Source organism: Homalodisca vitripennis, unplaced genomic scaffold (assembly GCF_021130785.1).
Source record: "Homalodisca vitripennis isolate AUS2020 unplaced genomic scaffold, UT_GWSS_2.1 ScUCBcl_4785;HRSCAF=11162, whole genome shotgun sequence".
Lineage (NCBI taxonomy): Eukaryota > Metazoa > Arthropoda > Insecta > Hemiptera > Cicadellidae > Homalodisca > Homalodisca vitripennis.
The window spans coordinates 23,162-44,782 of NW_025780895.1; the positions used below are offsets into that span (position 1 = coordinate 23,162).

General features: G+C 32.0%; 1 pseudogene; it reads right to left on the reverse strand.

The window, feature by feature from the left end:
* Positions 1 to 3,528: 3,528 nt before the first annotated feature.
* Positions 3,529 to 20,833, reverse strand: LOC124373080 (annotated as a pseudogene).
* Positions 20,834 to 21,621: the final 788 nt, after the last annotated feature.

A 21,621-nucleotide genomic window follows, 5' to 3' on the forward strand; every position in this document is an offset into this window, starting at 1 on the left:
TACACTTGCCTGTCCTCCCTTATGAATCGGTGTTACAACTGCTTCTTTAAGTTTTTCTGGAAAAAGCCCTGTTTCAAAACTAAGATTTATTAAATAAGACAAAACATTAACAAATTTCAAATAGATGTTTTTAATCATAAAGGAACTTATCCCTTCATTTCCTGGAGATATACCATTTCTTAAAGATTTTATAACATTTATTACATCTGGTTCACTTACATAATCTACAAACATGGAGTTTAGTTGAAAATCATTAATAAATATATTTTTAAAACATAAATTTTGAAAATTTTTGGGTTTCTCTCTGTTTAAATTTAGATTTTCAATAATATTTAAAAAATAATTATTAAATTCACTTGCAATAGCCTTTTTGTCTTTAATAATTATTCCGTTATTAACAATTTCTGAACATTTCTCTTTTGATCTGCATTGATCCGTGATTTCATTTATAACTTTCCAAAGCTTATCTGAATTTATATTACAGTTTATAAATTTATTTTTATAAAATGCATTTTTTAAATCCCTGATTTCTGTCCTAAGCTTATTTTTATATGTAAACATAATAATATTTTTAGAGTTTCATTCCGTGGATGTTTTTTAAGATTTGTATAAAGTTTATTTCTAGTTTTGATTTTTATATAGATATTGTTATTTATCCAAGGTTTTAACCTTTTAATGCTTCTCCTTGGATTAATATGTTTTTTAATTTTATCTATACAATTTGTAAAAATTTTATGGAAAATATCAAAAGCAATAGAGGCATTCTCTTCACAATACACTTCAGTCCAGTCAACGTTATCAAGTAAGAGGTTCAGGGCACCGTAATCTATGCGATAAGCAGGTGGAGTCAACTGTGGAAGCCCCTCCACCCCCTCCATCAGCACCATCACAATGACCTTCACTAAACAATGATCTGTTATATATAAGTCAATCACTTCTGTCTTTATATCAGTTCTATTATAGTTTGATATCTTAGCAAAAACATGATCTATGCATGTTTTAGAAAACTCTGTTAATCTTGTACGTTCCTGAACTAGACTAGTAAAACCATTTCTTGCCAAAAGAATATTATAATCATCAACTACCTTAGCATTTTCTAATACATTTATATTGATATCTCCTATTAAAAAAACATTTTTTACACTTTTTAAATTATTGTTAAAATTAATATATGTTTCTAATTCGTCTATACATTCTTCTTTAGTATGACTGTGAGTTCTATATAAAGCAAAAATGGTAAAAATTTCACAAAAAAATTAAATGTAATTTTTAAAATATCAGCAGTTACAAAAATTTTTTTCTCTTTGTCTTTAATTTGTAAAACCTTACTTACAGAAACTACTACTCCACCAGCTCTGTACTCTTCATTGCAATTTATATTTAAGTTATAATTCTCAATTTCATAAAACTGACTCTCATTGCTATTAATCCATATCTCTGATAATATTATGATTTCAGGAAATTTATTCATATTTAAGTTCTGTCTTAAGCTATGAATATTTTGATGTATTATTACGAATGTATTAGTTAAACTACATGATTGAGTGTGAACCATTTCTTAAGTTAGAAATATAAAATACAATTTTAAAGGACTGATTACAAGAACATTAATTTAAGTCTAATAAAACCAAGATTTTTCAAAACAATAACATAGTTAATTGTATGATTTATTTTTCATTTAAAAAAAGTAGTTTAGGCCTAAAATAAATATTACAGAAAAAACAATCATTAAACTTAACTGACTTAACATTTACTAATTTGTTTTTAATTTTTACAACTTACTAAAGTCATCCTGGCATGTTACATGTATCACTGGCTGTCCATCATCTCGTCTCAAAAATATCTTGCCATTTCGGACCCACAAATACTTAAAGTTCTTCGTCTTCTTTGCCTCCTGAGCCATGACAAAAAGTCTTCTTCTTGCCGGTGACAGTGACTCGTTTTATATAAATTTGGCTGACCATGGTCATGTTGATGTGCCGCGTAGAGAAATTCTTCTTGACCCTCCGTTTTTTCAGTAACTCTTCTTTGTCAAGACGTCTCACAAACTTGACGATGATGGCTGCAGGTTGGTTGAGTCCGTGATGGGCATGTCCAGCGCCTTTCCAACCTCCTTCACCACACTCACAACATCCTCTGTCTTCTCCTCTGGAATCCCGTGTATCTCTTCACAATTACTTCTGGAATATTATTCCATTTATTCTACACGATTTTTAAGAGCAGCAAATTTTTTCTTCAATTGCACATTTTCCAGTGTCAGGCTTTCCATGACTTTTAGATATCCTTCCAACTTGGTATTTTGATCAGCTAGCATTTTTGTGTTGTCATCTATTTTGTCATTAAGCTTTTCATAAGCCCTATTGACATCCGATTCGCTTCTTTTTTTTAATGTCTCTTATTTCATTAACCACATTTAAAAGATCTTCCAAGATTATTCCTCCCTCCTTTGTATTCTGGGTGTCCAATCTCATGCTCTTCCTCCTTGTTGCTTGGCAAGAAACACATCTCCACACAAGATCACCCGAAGAGATACATTCTATGTCGGCCTTACTCATTTTCAAGCAAGAGCCATGAAAATCCACCTTACAATCGCCACAAGCCAGTTTGGTTTTTGTAGGATTGATCTTAGCATCACAAACACCACACTTAGACATTAAAAAAAATAATAAAAAACAAACAAATTTAAAAACATTCGTAAAATTAATTTATTAAGAATTTATAGATAAAAACATCCAAACAAGAATGATGCAAAAACATGAAATTCTTATACAAAACTCATACAATGTAGACTCACATTGAACATAATCTGAACTTTGCACTAGGTTAGTAGAGTAAGAGATAAGCGATCCGACCTGTCTGAGCGCTGACTCATATTGTAACCTGTTGTGGTGTTGTAAATGTAGTTAAGTGTTAAAGTAATAATAAAGTAATAATTTATTTACTCGTAATATTCCCAAGTATATTTTTTTTGAGATCTTCTTATCTTTCAATTTCTGAGACAAAATGTTATGGTCCAAATCCTTTTATCTTCAAACTTTACATTGTTCTGCGGGAAATCCGTCACACATTTCTGATAATTACATATTACTGTACAATAATATTTTAGGAAATTTAATATTTATTAAAGGATATATTCACTCTCTGTGGTATTGTAATCAAAAAAATCCTCAATATAAACCTTGTGAGTGTTATATGCATTATATAAAAATTTCAAAATGACTAATTTAAAATATAAATATTGCAATATATTAACTGAAACAGTTACATTATTGTTATTATTAAATTTGATGATGAATTTATACAACCATCAATGTTTTTTGAATTTAAAAGACGTAACTTCATAATATGTTTACCCCTTGAATAAAAAATTAAAAAGCAACACACTATTGTGCATGTCTATAAAAGTTTTTACTTGAATAGTTAGTACAATAAAGGTTATTAATTTCATATAAGGTTAAAAAATAACTAAGATTTTAATGCTCAGGTAAGTTTAATAACTCGTCCATATATCATATACAAAGGAAGAGCTTAAACCTTGGGATAGCTAGCGGCAGTGGCAATACCGCACATGTTATTGTGGTTCCTGGCAATCATGAAGTAGCCGTTCATGCCCCAGTCACTTCCGTAGGAGTTCTTCACTAGCCAGTAGTCGCCACCCTTCTTGGTTGAGCCGTATCCAATAGCCAGAACAGCGTGACCTATATATATAGAAGAGCAGTCGGGATCTTTGTACACTCCTGGAAATCAATGAGAGTACATTACGTGGTGAGGGAAAATACAAGGTTAGTCGAATTGTCACAGGTGGAGTTAGTTACTGCAGTATGAACTTACCACTCTTGTAGTGTGTAAAGGAAATGTGGCTAGCGTCAATGGCGACTGAAATCGGTCCAATCGTGGCCACAGCCTTCTGCAGAGCCTTCTCGCTGCCTGAGGTGATTTCAACATATCCATTGTCGGTGGCTCCCTTGTTCTTAGGGTTGTAGCGGCAAGTGCCATTCTGTAAATTAAAACACGTATATTTGTTAAATGTGGAACTGTAGGTATCTGAAGTTCCAGTATTAAAACATGAGGATGGGAAATGTTTTCTTTGACCTAATATTTTACTATACATGACAGCAAAAACGATTTAGAATATTTTCTAGGACTGTTATAATTAAGTACTACACACAAGAGTTAGCGCAAAATGTGCTATTGTTTTTAACTAAGACACATATCAACGAGTTTAGAATGATTCCAGTCACATCTTATCAGTTTGTTAAAAGATATTTGCGCAAAATTATCGCGTTTTTTTTAGCAGGATAATATATAAATTATAAATAGAAACAAGAAATATATAAATTAATAATAAAAGAATAATTTAAATTATATAAATAAGAAAGTTAAATTATGTACGTACTTTAGCCTCGTAGGGGTATGATGCCTCTGTGTCAATGCCCTTGTTCTTTTGCACGTAAGAGAAGGACATGTTCATGAGACCACCGCGACATCCACTGTTTCCTTCAGCAGTTGAGCAGTCTATAAGATTCTGTTCACTGAGTGACACCAGCTTCTTAGTCTTCAAGTAGTGTTGACCCTCGAGACTTCCAGTCTGTTTAACACAACGTCATATCAAAACAGTTTTAATAGATATTTAGATGTATTTGCTTGGTTGCACATAGCGGAGATATCACTATTAATTTACATATTTTATGAGCACTCAAAGACTTACAGCACTAAAAGCCCAGCAAGATCCACAATATCCTTGGTTCTTGACTTCAGTGACAGCTCCTTTCTTCCTCCAGTCCAATTTCTTAGGGAGCTGACGTTCTCTGAGTCGTCGAAGGCATCTTCAGTCCTCTCAAATCCCTCTGGGCGCTTGTAGCCATTCATCATGGTCACGAACTCCTCGGTGGTCTGTGTGGGAGTTGAACGTATTCATATATGTTTATCATGCACAAAATAACAGTTAAATAATACTAGCTATTGGTAAAATGTAACTTATTTACAATTCAGACTGGTAGTCAATTAATACAAAATCTAAAACCTTAGTTTGCATTAAATGGGAGCTTTTGAGTAGTGGCAAGTGAAGTTTATGTTGCTGTAAAAACTAGAATGAGATAGATCATTATCCTAATTGTCCTGGATTGAAAATATGGAACTAGGTTTGGGGCATAGATATTGGAAAATCCAATTTTCTTTTACAAAAATGTAAACAATGGCTATTTTGTAAATTTACCAACAGATAAATCTTCAGCACGCAATTGCGTTACCGAGTTGAGGCTCCGAGGATGACTAGCAACGGCGTCAAGAGTGATAATATACCTCTTAATACTTTTTAATGGGAGAACCATGGGCGGGTCCAAACGGGTAATACGGAAGAACTCAAAGAAATAAAAATAAACACCGATTATAGGCAGTGTGATTAGTAAGATGACGTTAAAAAAGTGTAACCCTTAAACCCCTTCTGAAGTGATTCATTGTGTCTTTTATTTTTGTTCTTCATATGGAATTGTATTGTGTTTATTAAGATACTTAGAAACCAATATTTTGTATTTTAAGTGTTTAATTCTTTATATATATATATATATATATATATATATATATATATATATATATATAATACCTTTACTTTGACTTCATTTCATTTTTTATAGGCTAAGCAATTTTGCAGCAATTTTTTATATAAAGTATAAGTTAGATTTTACCGTAGTTTTATTACACTAATGTAAGTTTACTGTCTACCATAAGAGATTTGGTTGATAGAGAACCGTATAGCCGTATCTCCGCCTCTTTAACTAAAACATATTTCATATAATTTAATTACTATTTTTATTCCATTCCATGTTTATATGTTCCATGCATAGGAACATAAAAATTCCTATCAAATCGAAGTAATTCAACTGCAAGGTATTTCAAATTATATATTCGAAAATTCATGAAAAACATTTGTGCGATAAATTTAATCAACATAGTGTCTCACACAGGACGATATATCATCACATCATACTAAAACCGATAGTTATTTTTTGTAAACCTATGAGTGTTTATTTACTTACCAAATCGGAATATTTATTGATTTCAACATCAAAAGTAACTTCGCCATTTTCAAACTTTTCATTGTGCTCTCGTACAAACTGCAGGTTTTTCAGGAAAATATTCTTTCTCTTCTCTTCTTCTTCTGGGGTATCGTATTCTCTTTCGTGGGACACCTAAATTAAAAGTATTATATTTGAAATATTAACGTTCTAATGTAATATAACCTATACACATGCGAGTTTTAATGTTTTAGCAGTAAATGAATACCTTTTATAATTTTAAATAATTTAGGCTTTATCGTAACGTATATTTATAAATGAAAATAATAATTACAAATTTAATAAATATTATATAGCCTATGTATATATATATATATATCTCATACATTTATGATGAAGCAATCTGAATAAGTAAACTAGATTTTTTAAATCGCAGTTATCATAATATCATGAATTAGTTTTATTTCAAGTATATAAATGGGAATTATTTTGTGAAATATATATATAAAATTAAGTCTAAAAATTAATACTTTGTTACTAAATATTTTCAATATTATTGTGTACTTCATACTATAATATTATTAGGTTAGTAGTTGTTTTCATTTTTCTTAACATTAACATAAACATAAACATAGTTCATTTTCAGAGTGCAATCTATCTGATGAATCCATGGTTATAGTTCTGTTACCGTTATATTATTAAGAACTTAAATAATTTGATTTATATAATCTAACTACAGTTTTAGACAGCGGTATATCCTCCAACTCTCGGCAACGAGATATAGTTCAATCTGATTACAAACACAAGATCTTAAACATGGTTTGTCGGGAAGAGTTCACTACGTTCTATACAATTCTACATAACCTTCGTGGTCTAAATGTATTCTGTATTACCTTGAACAGTTCCCATTCAGCATGATCTTACTCGGACACTTCCAGAGGGTGGGAGAGGGCGACGGCCACCAGTGCAGAGAGAAGTAAGAGTTTCATGGTTACCTGGAAAAATGTTATGGTCTTCAACTTTTTATTAAATAGCAGCAACTGCATTATCTCATTGCATTGATTTAAATAATACACGATTTTTATCATGACGAAAACCTTTGTTTTTTAATAACTATATTTTATAACGTTAAATCTTAAAACGTTTAGTAATGGTATTTAAAACTAAGAATGCAAATATTAAATTTTTAAATCGGCTCCAAATTGTTTCAAAGTAGTTTTATATCCCACTAATATTATAAATACGAAAGTTTCAATTCTTGGATATTTTGATTTTTGTCCTCGGATCACGCTGAAACTGCTGAAATTTGGAGCAATTATAGCTTTTCGTCTGAATTAACATTTAGAATGCTTTTTACCACCCATAACACATTAATTTCACAAAATGAAGTCAATTTCTAATTTAAAAATAATTTTCTTTACATGCAAATGTTATGATAAGAACGAAACGTATTTTGACAGCTATAGATCGACAAACTTGCTGAAACATCTATTTACATTTGAATTTATCAATAATAAATAAACAGTGCTTGATCGGTAATGTAATGCAGATAGTAAATAAAACATTAATATATAAATTTTACTCCAGATTGCGCCAGTGATGAATTAAAATCATCTAATGCATTAAATACTGTTATAAAACTAACCTTAATGAACAAAGTTATGAATGTTATAACATAAGTTACTTTAAACTAGTGGGCTTAAGGTAGGACTTCCCCTTAGGTCGTAATAGGCTTTTCAGTCCTAGCGAACTCAATATGTCAACACGATTTTGACATGAATGATTTAAATGGTTAAATAGGCACTATTTAACCGAAGTAGGGATCTCGGTCCTGTACTACTGGTAATATCTTAGACCTGAAATATATGATAGGGACTGAAAATATACGCTTTTTGACCGCAGTAAGTTTCCGAGACCTGTGTGATCTGAAATTTGTGTTTTTTTTTTATCGCGATGACAAGGCAAATTCAGCTGTGACGTTATGTATATAATTAATTAGAACCAAAAATGCTCCTACACGTGCCAAAAATTATATAATACTTAACTGATACTATTTACCACGAACTTAAGTAATAACTACCTGATGTATGCCTACTTACGTTTTAAAATTTTTTATAGGACTAATATCATATTACATCGTAAGTGCTTTTACTAAGTAATATAATAGCTTTGGTTCTAGGATTGCGTGCGAAGCCACGGGTAACACCTAGTTTATCATAAAACTTACAAATCATTGTCACTACAACTTGTATGTTCTTGTGAAATACATGAATAACTTAAATTTAATATGCATAACACAATATAAATAAACCTTTTAACACTTTTTTGTAAACTTTTATTTTTGTTACAATGTACATTTCGAAATTTGTGATTTCATCTTCAGGTACTAACTAAGGTTAAATTATGAAAATAAATACTTAAAACCAATTTGTCATGTGTTTTTTTACTACCTCGGTGGCTAAATTTGTTGTATTTAATTTTATGTTTGATCAATGTATATTGTTTAAAAGTCTATTGAATAATACCTTTTTAGATTTCAAAATGTTCTAAAGTTGATAATAAGCGACTTTTTTGCTTGTGTGTAAAATTTCAAGACTGTTTTCGATGTTAGTGTATGTATGGCCGGTGTTATTTAAATGGTCTGCATATTTTGAACTTGATGATGTTTTTAATGCTTTTATGTGTTCATTAAATCTAATTTTGAAGGATCGGCCGGTTTGTTCAATATAGTGGGATTGACAATCGTTGCAATTTAATTTGTATACTCCACTATTGTTGAATTTTGAATTTAGATTTTGGTTTGTTGAATTGCTTTTGTTTTTGATTAGAAGTCCAAGGTTGTTTGAGGTATTCCTTGACAACATAGAAGACAAATTCATACTAAGCGATAAAAACAAACATCTAACACAAATAATTTATTATTACAGATATGTTGATGATATAATATGTCTATTCAAAGGAAATAAAAGACAAAATTTACAAAAGTGCCAAAATTAATCATAATAATAATAATACTCTTTATTGCATTAACAATATTTACAACTGCATTGCATGCGTCATAAAATGGAACAGAGTATGTCATAAAGCACATAGCATGACGTAAAAATATCATTCGGTCTACATTTATCTATATTAGAACCGGGTTATGTGTTAATAATCTTGAATAACTTCATTAATTTCTAATGTTTTCATCCCAGCGGCCCATTATGAACTCATCAACAGAGTAAAATGCCTTTGACACTAGGAAGTATTTTAGTCGAGCTTTAAATTTATTGGAATCGTTTAAATTTTTAATACCCTCAGGGAGCCTGTTGATTAGCCTGATACCAACTTGGGACGGTAAGCGTCCATAAGACGTCGTTCTGTGCTGATCGAGTCGGAAGTTGTCCCTGCCTCTAGTACCGTACTGGTGGACATCCCTGCCCCGTTCTAACTCACATTTGAGTTGACAGTACAGGATAACCTCTAAAATAAAGAGACAGGGTAAAGTCAGTAATCCAAGACTCCTGAAGGCGTCTTTGCACGACTCTCTGGGGTTCAAATATAACAAAATTCTAACGGCTTTCTTTTGAGATCTAAAAACTCTTTGAAACATGTTTTTGGAGCAACTGTCCCACAATATCAAGCCGTAAGACAGGTGTGGATGTAAAAGATGGCCAGTTTTAAAACATCCAAGGAACAACAATTTGCAAGGTTGCGCAGGACATAAATGCCCGAGGCAACCTTAGAGCAAACGCTCTCAACGTGGGTGTTCCATGTCAGCCCTCTGTCAAGGTACATTCCAAGGAACTTGGTGGATTCAGCTTCATCCAGAAGAACGTCGTCCACCATCACCGCGGGACGGAGCTCTTGGTCGACATGCTGCCGAAGACAGAAGTTCATGACGTTTGATTTTAAAAAACTGTTTGTTTTCAAATTGATTCTGTAAAAATACTCGATACATGAATTAAGTACGATGAAAGACTTTATTTCAAGATCGTGTTTTGATTTTGATCTGATGCAGAGAGTCGTGTCGTCAGCATATTGAATCACTTTTCCATACTGGATTGATGAGTTCAACCTGTTGACATATATCAGGAAAAGGACTGGCTCCAGTATTGATCCCTGGGGGACACCATAAGGCATTTTTACCTTCTTTGATAGAGCACTCCCAATCTGCACGCACTGCCCCTATCTTCCAGATAAGACGAGAGCCACTTATGCGGCAGACCCCGAATACCACTTGTCCACAACTGTTACATCAGTGTCGCATGATACACGCAGTCAAAGGCTATGGAGAGGTCTAGAAATATGCTAATCTCATGTTTCTCGCCTCTCCAGTCCATCGACAACATTATGAATGAGATCCGTTACGGCATCGATTGGCGACTTGTTTTTTTCTGAACCCAAACTGTTCGGGACAGATAACGTCGTAACGGTCAAGAAATTTTTGAAATTGATTGAGGAAAGCTTTTTCAAAAATTTTGCTGAACACAGGAAGGATTGAAATTATATATTATTAAATGACAAAGATTTTCTAAAAAAAATTTATTATTCGATAGACTTTTAAACAATATACATTGATCACACATAAAATTAAATACAACAAATGTAGCCACCGAGGTAGTGAAAAAACACATGAAAAATTGGTTTTAAATATTTATTTCATAACATAAGCTTAGTTAGTACCTGAAGATGAAATCACAGATTTCGAATTATACATTGTAACAAAAATAAAAGTTTACAAAAACGTGTTAAAAGGTTTATTTATATTGTGTTATACACATTTATAAAACACTTTTCAAGGCTACATCTCCAACATTAAATTTAATAATAATACCTTGTACGATAAAAGGTAATAATATAATATTTTATGAAGTATATTCTGTTTAGGTTTATGCTTAAGACGCCAAGCAATTTAATTAATACTGAATACAAAATGTACCAATGTATTATTATACGTATCCATCTCAGATAGTAGGTAATACAGATTTGTTTTCGAAAATTTCATGAAACAATTACAATGATAGAAAAAAGTAACAGTATAAATATTGCGACGAAGAAGTCTACAACACTTACCGTTAACTGTCTCGACCTCCAGACTGTGTGAACGATGTGTAGTATGGATTCTTTCGAGCGTCCGATTTATATACAGTTTTGGGTCCGACGGCCTCCAAGCATTATCTTAAGTGCGATGGACATGCCCAGTTATTCGTTATAAATACATCAGTCAAGAGCACTTCACCAAGTTTCTGTTTATCTATACCCTGAATTTTGTAAGGACACGATTCTCTGGGAGAATCTATAATATAAAAATGAATCGCAAAATGTGCTGGTAAGCGCAAATTTTGATAACGGCTGGACCAATTCACAAATCGGTTAATTCTTTTTGTAAAATATTTATTTAAATCTATGAAGAAAAAGTTAGGAAAATTTACCTGGCACATTTTGGAAATCAGACAAAATCGTTTTATAATTCATAACTGACACTAAACAGCTGTTGACAGCATTAGTTCGACAAACTTTCTCAATCATCTGTTTACATTTAAATGCATTCAGCAATGAATAAACAGTGCTTGATCGGTAGTGTAATGCAGATATTAAATAAAAACATTAATATATACATTTTATTCCAGATTGCGCCAGTGACGAATTAAAATCATCTAATGCATTAAATACTGTTATAAATCTAACCTTAATGAACAAAGTTATGAATGCTTTTACATAAGTTACTTTAAACTGGTGGGCTTCCTTGACTTAATTATATTACATTTTACCAATGGAAATACAGAAAAATGAATACTAACATACCTCAACGATTCATTCTTTCCCTGGCTACTGTCCAAAAAACAAGTGTAACGCAAAACTTTAATAAAGATTATTTTGGAATGTTGCAAAACCTTAATAAGGGTTTCCTTCTTATACCGAAAGTGCATATTAGGTTGGTAGAACTTCCCCCCAGGTCGTAACAGGTTTTTCAGTCCTACTTGTGTGTATTTTCTTCATCAGGACGAGGCAAACTAAACTATGTCAACACGATTTTGACCAAAAATAGATTTCCGAGAAATATATATTCAAAAGTTTATAGTTTTTTGATTGAGGCAACAATGGCAAGCTAAACAGTCACATAGTAGGTAAGTGAATTTAAACTGTCTTAAGTAGGCACTTTTTAACCTGAGTAGGGATCTCAGTCCTACTTAAGTATATATATATATATATATTCTTTGTCAGAACAACAACGCAAACTCTTAATACGGTACTGGAAATATCTTAGGTCTTAAATATATGACAAGTACTGGAAATATACGCTTTTGGACCGAAGTAAGTTTCCGAGACCTGTGTGATCCGAGATTTGTGTTTTCTTGAAAGGGATGACAAGGCAGATTCAACTGTGACGTTATGAATATAATTAATTAGAACAAGAAACGCTCCTACACGTGCCAAACATGATATAAATAATGAAGTTAAACTCTGATACTATTTACCATGAACTTAAATAATATCTACCTGAGATATGCCTAATTACGTTTTAAATTTTTATAGGACTCCCATCATATTACATATATTAAGTAATATAAGGACATCGGTTCTAATGATTGCGTGCGAAACCACGGGTACGCTAGTACGCTATAGATTTATTAAATTATGGTGCAAGTGTAATTCTTGGTATAGTCTACTCAAGATCCAAGATATATTTTATTGTTTAGAACAATAAATTTACTCATGGATTTTACCATTGAACACTTATAATAATACCAGAAAAAAACCATTACTCAGATGTTATTTTTGTAGAAATTAGTTCTTTCCTTGTAAGACAACAGCCAGCTTTACTTTAATGCATGGTTAAAATATTGCCAACTGTAAAATTTGTCTCTATTTATAGCCTTCAAACCATACAGTAAGCTTTAAAGTCACTCTTACTATTAATTTACCGTTTTCACCTGATAATTATATTAGAGATTTCAGTAAAAATATACTTTTAACCGCAATTTCTTGGAACATTTATTAGGCACTAAATACGTCAAAGACGAAGTTAATGTCTAACTTATACTATAAATTTTAATACCGTAATAAAAATCAATCTTGTTAGTTTATATTTCACAGAGTAAGATTCTTAGAACTGTGTATGTATATAGTGTCTTGATTTAGGCAGCAAAGGAACCTCAAATATGGCACCGGAAAATCCATTTACCGGAAGTAAATTACAATTGCTGAACTAGACGATTTGTGACAGAAGTAGATTTCTCAGACATATATATATATATATATATATATATATATATATATATATATATATATATATATACAGGGTGAGTCAGAATAGAAATATGGTAAAAATTTTAAGACGTGATTGTAAAGCTAAAAATAAGAAAAAAATGTTATATAAAGGTAGGTCTGGAAACGCTCCATTACTGCGTAATAGCTGGCGAAACATTTTGCTTTGTTTTCAGTTCACCTGGTAAAATTAAGTGATTCCGAAAGGTTTTGTTCTCACTTTCAAAAAAGATGGATATATAAGGAAAATCACCTGGAAAATCAAATAAAACCACTCTAGAGGTTGTAGTGTGAACATTTTTTTAGAAAAAGTATGAAATTTGCAAAAAATCTAATAACAAAAATACCGTTTTAAATATTTGATGTCAAATAACATTGGGAAATGACTAGTAAACAAATGGTTTTTTTCTAATACAGATTGTAGAGAATTTAATTCTGAAAACAACCATAATAAACAAAGTTAACTAAATGTGTAAAAAAGTTATGATATTGACTCCTCACGTATTACACTACACAGCAATTTTGTGCTGTTTTATAATAAGGAATGAGTATATGATTGGTAACAGCTGGTAATAATTAATTATTTAAACAAAAACTGTTAAAACATTTTAAAATAATAAATAATCAGCTGGGCATTTATTATTAGATGACACACGTCACCTCATTATTAAACAAAACAACAAACTGTAAAGATACTATGTGCTTGAGTTAAGTATTTTAACCAGTTATTTCCATCCATTTTATTAGTGATTTTGGGTTGTGTATTTCATTTATTAAAAAAATGGAAGGTAATATTCATGTGTATTCAAACTCTGAATAAGCATACGTGCATTTTAATGTATGGTTTGGGACGATGCAATAGTACTTCAGCAAGACGTCTGTCTAGCAAGAGAACTTTCCTAACCGCAGGTGTCCAAGCGCAAGATGTTTGCCACTATTCATCAACGCCTCAAAAACGGTTTGACGTAAAGGAGAGAGATTTAATCTGCGACGAGGCGCATTGTTCGATGGCATCTATACAATTTAGTCGTTACATTGTATTTTTTCAATTTTTGTCTGATCACAATGAAGGTTTGACAATGATCCGTCGACAATATGAGACATTGGTTTTACTGAGAAAAACGATTATTAACCTTGATCGGAAGAAGATAGTGATCACACTGAAAGTGAATTGTGTTTTTCATCAAACAGTGAAATTGATGGCCCATCCGACCATTATAAACATAATACTGGAACTGAACAGTCTAGTGGCGAAGAAATTTATTCGACCCGTGAACAGGCACGAGAACAGCCAATGGTAATTAAGTATCAGTACCATCACAGCTTCAATCTGATGAGGTAGCTAATGCCAATTTGTTTTATGTTGGAAAAAATCCCCTTTGCAAATTGTTTGATTCACAAACCGTTTGAAGCAAGACAAACTATTGTAACAAAAATTACCTGGAGACAAAAGGCCTGCTAGAGACTGTCAAACTCTTGTTTAATGTTGAACATGATTTTTTTCTGAACTGACAATAAAAGATATTGTCAAATATACAAACACACAGTTAGACAGCTTACAAGACAAATATTAACGAGAGAGAGATTGTTTGTCAACCAATTATGAATAAGTGTTAGGTTACTTTGGAATTTTGTACCTGTTAGGGGTAAAAAAAGAAAGTCACCTAACTACAGCTGATATCTGGAAAACTGGTGGAACAGCTCCATAATTCTTTAGGGCTGTAATGAGTGAAAAAATATTTCACTTACTAGTTCAATGCATTAGATTCGATGATAAAATGACACGAGCAAATAGGAGGAAGCTAGATTACATAGCAGCAATCAGAGATATTTTTGAAACCTTTGTAAATCGTTGCTCGGACAATTACTCTCCAGGAGAATATGTTACCATTGATATGCTAGAAGTTTTTCCGAGGAAAATATAAGTTCATACAGTACATTAGCAATAAGTCTGATGAGTATGGCGTCAATATATATGCTCTAGTGATTTGCTACATCTTTTTACACTCTCAACATGGAAATATATCCATGAAAGCAGCCCGAGGATCCATTTGTTTTATACAACAGTGTAAACAGCGTTGTGAAAAGACTTATCAAACCAATAGATGGCACAGTAAGAAATGTCAGAATGGACAAGTTTTATACCACTTGCCAATGACTTTTTTTTAATTAAATAACAATTTTTGGTACCATTAAAAAACACTCCAGATAAGTGAAGCAGTATGTTTGGCATTCCATGCTCATCAAATTACAGTCTGTTAGTTTCTCATTTGCCCAAAAGGCATAAAAATGTACTTATGCTGTCTACCTTACACAATGATGACACTATTGACCCAGACAATGACATAAATAAACCTGAAGGCATCACTTTTTACAACATGACTGAGGGAGGAGTCGACGTTGTCGACAGAATGAAAAAAGAATATAAGGTCGGAGGAGTGAGTAAACAGATGGCCGTTGAAAGTGTTCAATGGTTTTATTGAATGTTGCCACGATCAATGCACAGACCATCCCAAGGCCAACACTAACACTATTATAGCTAGAAGGGTGTTTATTCCCGCATTGACAAAGATTATTGTGAAAGCACATTTAATGAAGCGAGCTACAATTGAAGTACTTCCTTTAAATTTGAAATCTAGCATTAGTACTGTTATGGGCTAGCCACTTCCATCGAAAAGTCACCCAACAGGTAAGACTATTTTTTTCATAACGTTATTGGTATGTAAAAAGGAAGGTTAGTTAAGTTTCTATTTTAATATGTACATTATATGAATAAATATAGGCATTATAGAAACCGAAATACTCATAAGTATAATACGTATAGGGTTTCTCAGGTACCAATAGAATAAAACCAAGGTGTGCCTATTGCCCCACAAGAAAGAAACCGGTTTACTCCCTATCAGAGTGGAGGCTGCAGTAAAGCAATATGCAAAAAGTACACGGGCTCAACTAAATATTGGTGTAATGAATGTTTTGGCACATCAACACAATAAGGAAGACAGCAACTGAAATACATTGTGATAAAGGACTAATATGTAACATAGGTTTTGTTTGTAATAAAAAAGCTTTATAAAAATGTGTTTTGTTAATTTATATAAAAAAAACATAATTTTATAAGTATAGTAGCTTATAAATATAGTTGCATGATAGCCTGAACAGAATATTAACCTTAAAAACAAATAATATTATCGAAAATCAAATGTTAGATACCATCTAAACGCGCGACCGTTTACGTAACTTTTAATGACGCGACCAACGGCGCGGGCGGGTTAAAACCAATGTTATACTGCAGACTAGGGAGCCATGTCCAGAAGTGTAAATTTTCCAAATAGCACTCCATGCACTGAAAGCAGATTATAAAATCCGGAAGTAGACGATTTTGAATTGAAATAGGATGTTCTATTCCATATTAAACTTGTAAATAAACTTTGCATACTGAGTATTCATTACTGTGACCTCAGAGATATCCAACCATGAATCTTTCATTAGGTACAAGGTTGTTGACCAAAATAGGTTTCCCAGACCTATATATGTGTACCAACAAGAATATTTTGTACTAAAGTATCTTTGAACATTTACTATAAACTAGTATTGCTTAATCTCACACAAAATAAGAATCAACATCTAGTTGCGATATAACTTAATCTGGAGAAGCTTCTAACGGAAAGAAGAAGCGTGCCACTAGGTATAGTATATTTTAAGGTGATTTTTTATTTATGATTTGATCATGGTGTATTTATTTTTATTAATATGGAGATAGCGGATCACTACAATTCAAGGTTCTGATTATGCAACTTTTCTGGTGAAAACTTTTACCATCTTCAAGCCTAGGAAATTAAAAAAGTATTAAAGGAGTTTAATGTTAATGTACCATCCAGTAACATACTAAATAAAAACTAATTATTCCTACATGTTCTGACCTTAAACCTGCACGAGTGTACCGTTGAATTAACGTTACGATTAGTAAAATATGAACAGAGAAAGCGAACCATAAGATCAGCTCAAAGGGAAGCCGTCAACTCAACAAGTTGTTTGAGACATACCGTGATGATTAAAAAGAAAAACAACATCTAAAAAATTACGAGATGATATTGAATTCTAGAAATAAAGGGGTAATTTATATATGATCTGTAGGTTTTACTGATTTGTTCCAGCTGCAGGTGAGCATTTCTTAGAATATTTCTTGAACCACATTTTTCTCAGTCTTTGACTAAAGTGTATCTGTTCATATGCTTTGGAAACTTTTATATGGCTTTACAATATTGATCTGTCGTCTTATCGTGGCTACTTACTGAAAGTATGAATTGAAAAATATTAAATAGTTCTTTCTTATCTCTGAATAGACTGTTAAATTACTGCTATTCACATTATGTCTGCATTTGAAACATTGAAGGTTTGTGCCTTAAGTAGGCAGGTATGTGAACCCTCTGATAAACGTACAAGTTGCAACCAGCCACGTTTATATTTGCACATCGTGCTTCTTATAGTAAATAAAGTTTACTAAATGCAGTTAACACATGTTAACCTAATAAAAATTTCTTATCACAATTGTTTGCAGTGAGTGTATTGTAAAACCATATACACTAGGAAATTTTATTCAGTTTCTAACTGTCAATCCAATTTATCCTGATATAAATGTTAGACAGTTCCAAACAATGTCATCTATATCTCATGAGTTTGATTAATGATCTGATGACATTCTGGTCTAGTCATCAATGATCAACTTATTGCTGTTTAAATGTGATCACGATCGCCCCTTTTCGGAAACATCAGGCTTTTTTCTCTGTCGCTGTTGATGATTCATACATACTCTTCTGTTTTTAAACACAACATAAGTTACCAATCGTATTTTATTTTTGGTATCACACCACAACACGTCTCGTACCTGGCTCCGCTAACTTTGAATGCTACATTCAAAATGGATCATTTTCAAATCCTTTTTGCTCATTTCGTTTTTTAGATGTCCTTCAGACAGACAGATATGGAAATAGTACAAAACAAGTTTTCATCCTTCCGTCAGACATATTCTTTTTCCTCATGATATGTATATGCGTATCATACATCAATGACGCTTAAATTACGTTCATACTTGGGACACACAACCTACATAAAGTTCATTTTTACAGAAATCTTAACCACTTAATATTTTTTTATAATTATTGAATTTTTTTTTTTCCACAGAAATAACTATCTTCTTAAGGATTATTTGGGTTTCATTATTTAATTATTTGAGGTTTTTAAAGAATCAGTGTTATTTTTAAATTGTACGTACTAAAATAGCAGACAAACAATTGAGGACAGTTTATCATTAGGTAAATATTTATGTGGAATATAATTTTTAATACATTATATCTTTTTACAGTCAATGTTCATATGAATATTTACCGAAAAGGTAAAAATTAAACTTTCCATTGAAAGATTAAATTATTTGTATTTGGTTATTTCCAAAAGATAAAAAGGGTTATTGTTAATCTAGAAATTGCTTGTAAACTGTCTTACATTGTAATAAATAAAATAAACAAAGTATGTAATGTAAACGTATATTAATCAAGCCCTTTTTTAAATTTAAAACATAAAACTATGAATATAAACTGATATTGTTTAAAGATATACAGCCAAAAATACATCTTATCTCTTTCAGTATCATGCAACCTGCTGGGGGTTTTGTAAATTGAGTTAAATGTAATAATTTATTCACTCGTAATAGTCGATAAGTAGATTTTTTTAGAGGATGTTTGAATTTCTGAGACAAAATGTTATGTCACATATGTCTCATGATTACATATTACTGTTTAATTTCGTGTACACAAATATTTATAGAAATGACATATTTCTTAAACATAAACACTCACTGTGGTATTTTAACTAAAACAAATCCTCAATATAAATTTTGTGCATGTTATATAAATTAATTCAAATTGTATAGCTTACCAATTCAAAATATAAATAATGCAAAATATTTACTAGAGAAACTATTCATTATTGTTTACTATTAGTTTTGATCATTATATTATATAAACTTAATTTAAAGAACTAAACTTCATAATATGTTTACCCCTTGACTAAAAAACTACAAACCAATATATTGTGCATGTCTATGAAGAGTTTAGTTAGCACAATAAAAGTTTATTAATATTTATATAAGGTTAAAAAGTAACTAAGAATCTCAATGCTCAGGGACGTTTTAATAACTCGTCAATATGTCAATATACAAAAGGAAGTGCTTAAACCTTGGGATAGCTAGCCATTGTGGCGATACCGCACATGTTATTGTGGTTCCTAGCCATCATGGACGTAGCCGTTCATGCCCCAGTTACTTCCCAAGGGAGTTCTTCACCAGCCAGTTAGGCACCACCCTTCTTGGCCGAGCTATAGCCAACAGCCCAGAACACCGTGGTTTACATCAGTTGAAGAGCAGTCAGGGATTCTTGTACACTCCTGGAAATCAATGAGAGCACATTACTTAATAAAGACAAATGCAAGGTTATTCGAATTGTCACAGGTGGAGTTGTTACCTGCAGAATAAACTTACCACTCTTTGTAGTGTTTTAAAGGAACGTGTGCTGAAGCGTCAATGGCGACTGAGATCGGCCCAATCGTGGCCACAGCCTTCTGCAAATCATTCTCGCTGCCTGTGGTGATGTCAACATATCCAGTGACGGTGGCTCCCTTGTTCTTGGTGGTTGTAGCGGGCAATTGCCACTCTGTAAATTAAAACATGTATATTTTCTTTCGTGTTTAACTGGAGGTATCTGAAAATCAAGTATTAACACATGAAAAAATGAGGATGGGAAAATGTTACATTTACCTTATTATTGTACCATACATTACAGCAAAAAAGGTCTAAAATATTATCAAGCACTGTTATAATTAAGTATTACGTATTGAATATTAAGCGGCAAAATGTGCTATTTTTTAACTAAGACACATATCAACAACTTAATAATGATTCCAGTCACATTCTATTAGTTTGTATTGAGGATATTTGCACAACATTTAGCGTGCTTTTTTAGCAGGACAAAATATAAGTTATAGAAAGAAGCAAGGAGTATTATTAACGTTACGCCACCCTGGTAGGGGTAAGATGCCCTCTGTGTCAATGCCCTTGTTCGTTTGCACGTAAGAAAAGGCAAAGTCCATTTGACCACCGAGACATCCAAAGTTTCCTTCAGCATTTGAGACAGTCCATAAGATTCTGTTCACTGAGTGACACCAGCTTCTTAGACTTCAGGTATTGTTGACCCTCAAGACTTCCAGTCTGTTTAACACAACGTCATTTCAGAACAGTTTAAATTAATAATTACATCTATTTCCTTACATGCATATAGCTGAGATTTCTAATATACCATTAATAAATTTAGAGTACATATTTTATGACCACTTCAAAGACTTACAGCACTAAAAGCCCAGCCAGGCTCCACAAAATCCTTGGTCCTTGACTTCAGTGACAGCTCCTTTCTTCCTCCAGTCCACGTTTTTAGGCAGCTTGACGTTTCTCCTGAGTCATCGAAGGCATCTCCAGTCCTTTCGTTTGTACCACTGGGGCGCTTGTAGCCATTCATCATGGTCACGAAACTCCTCGGTGGTCTGTGTGTGGGAGTTGAAAGTATTTATATATGTTTATTATGCACAAAATAACAGATAGAATAACACTAGCTGTATTACCCGATGTTTGGAACCAAGCACTGGATCTTACATTCAATAAAACGTGGCCCTCAAACTCTTTTTAAAGTAATTCAATGTGTCATTCGTTTTTGTTCTTCATATCGAATTGTATTGTGTTTATTAAAATAATTACATTACTTTTTCGTTTGTATTTTAAGTTTTTAATTCATGTTATTATGTAGACTTTTAATTTTACTTAATTTCAATTAATATATGTTAAGCAATTTTTGTAATTTTCTATATAAAGTATAAGTTAAATTTTACCGCAAATTTTAACGTACTAATTTACTGTATACAGTGTGAGTTTGAGTGGTAGAGGACTTGATAGCCTTATCTCTGCCTCTTTAAGAAAAAGCATTTTTCATATAATGTAGTAACGTAAATGTTCTATTCCTATCCATGGTTATATTTTGTTTGCATAGGAACTTTAAAATTTCAATAAAAAATATGAAACTCAGTTGCACGGTATTAATAAAATATAAAATTTTTTGTGGGTAAAGTAATAAAAATATCGTCTGTATATATACTTTTTAAATACAGGTCAAATATTATTAAAAAATTATGGAGAGCATTTGTGTGATAAATTTAATCATCATAGTGTCTCGCAAAGGACTAGATATCACCATATCATACTGCATCCTAACGTTATTTTTTTTTAAACCTATGAGTGATTATGTACTCACCAAAT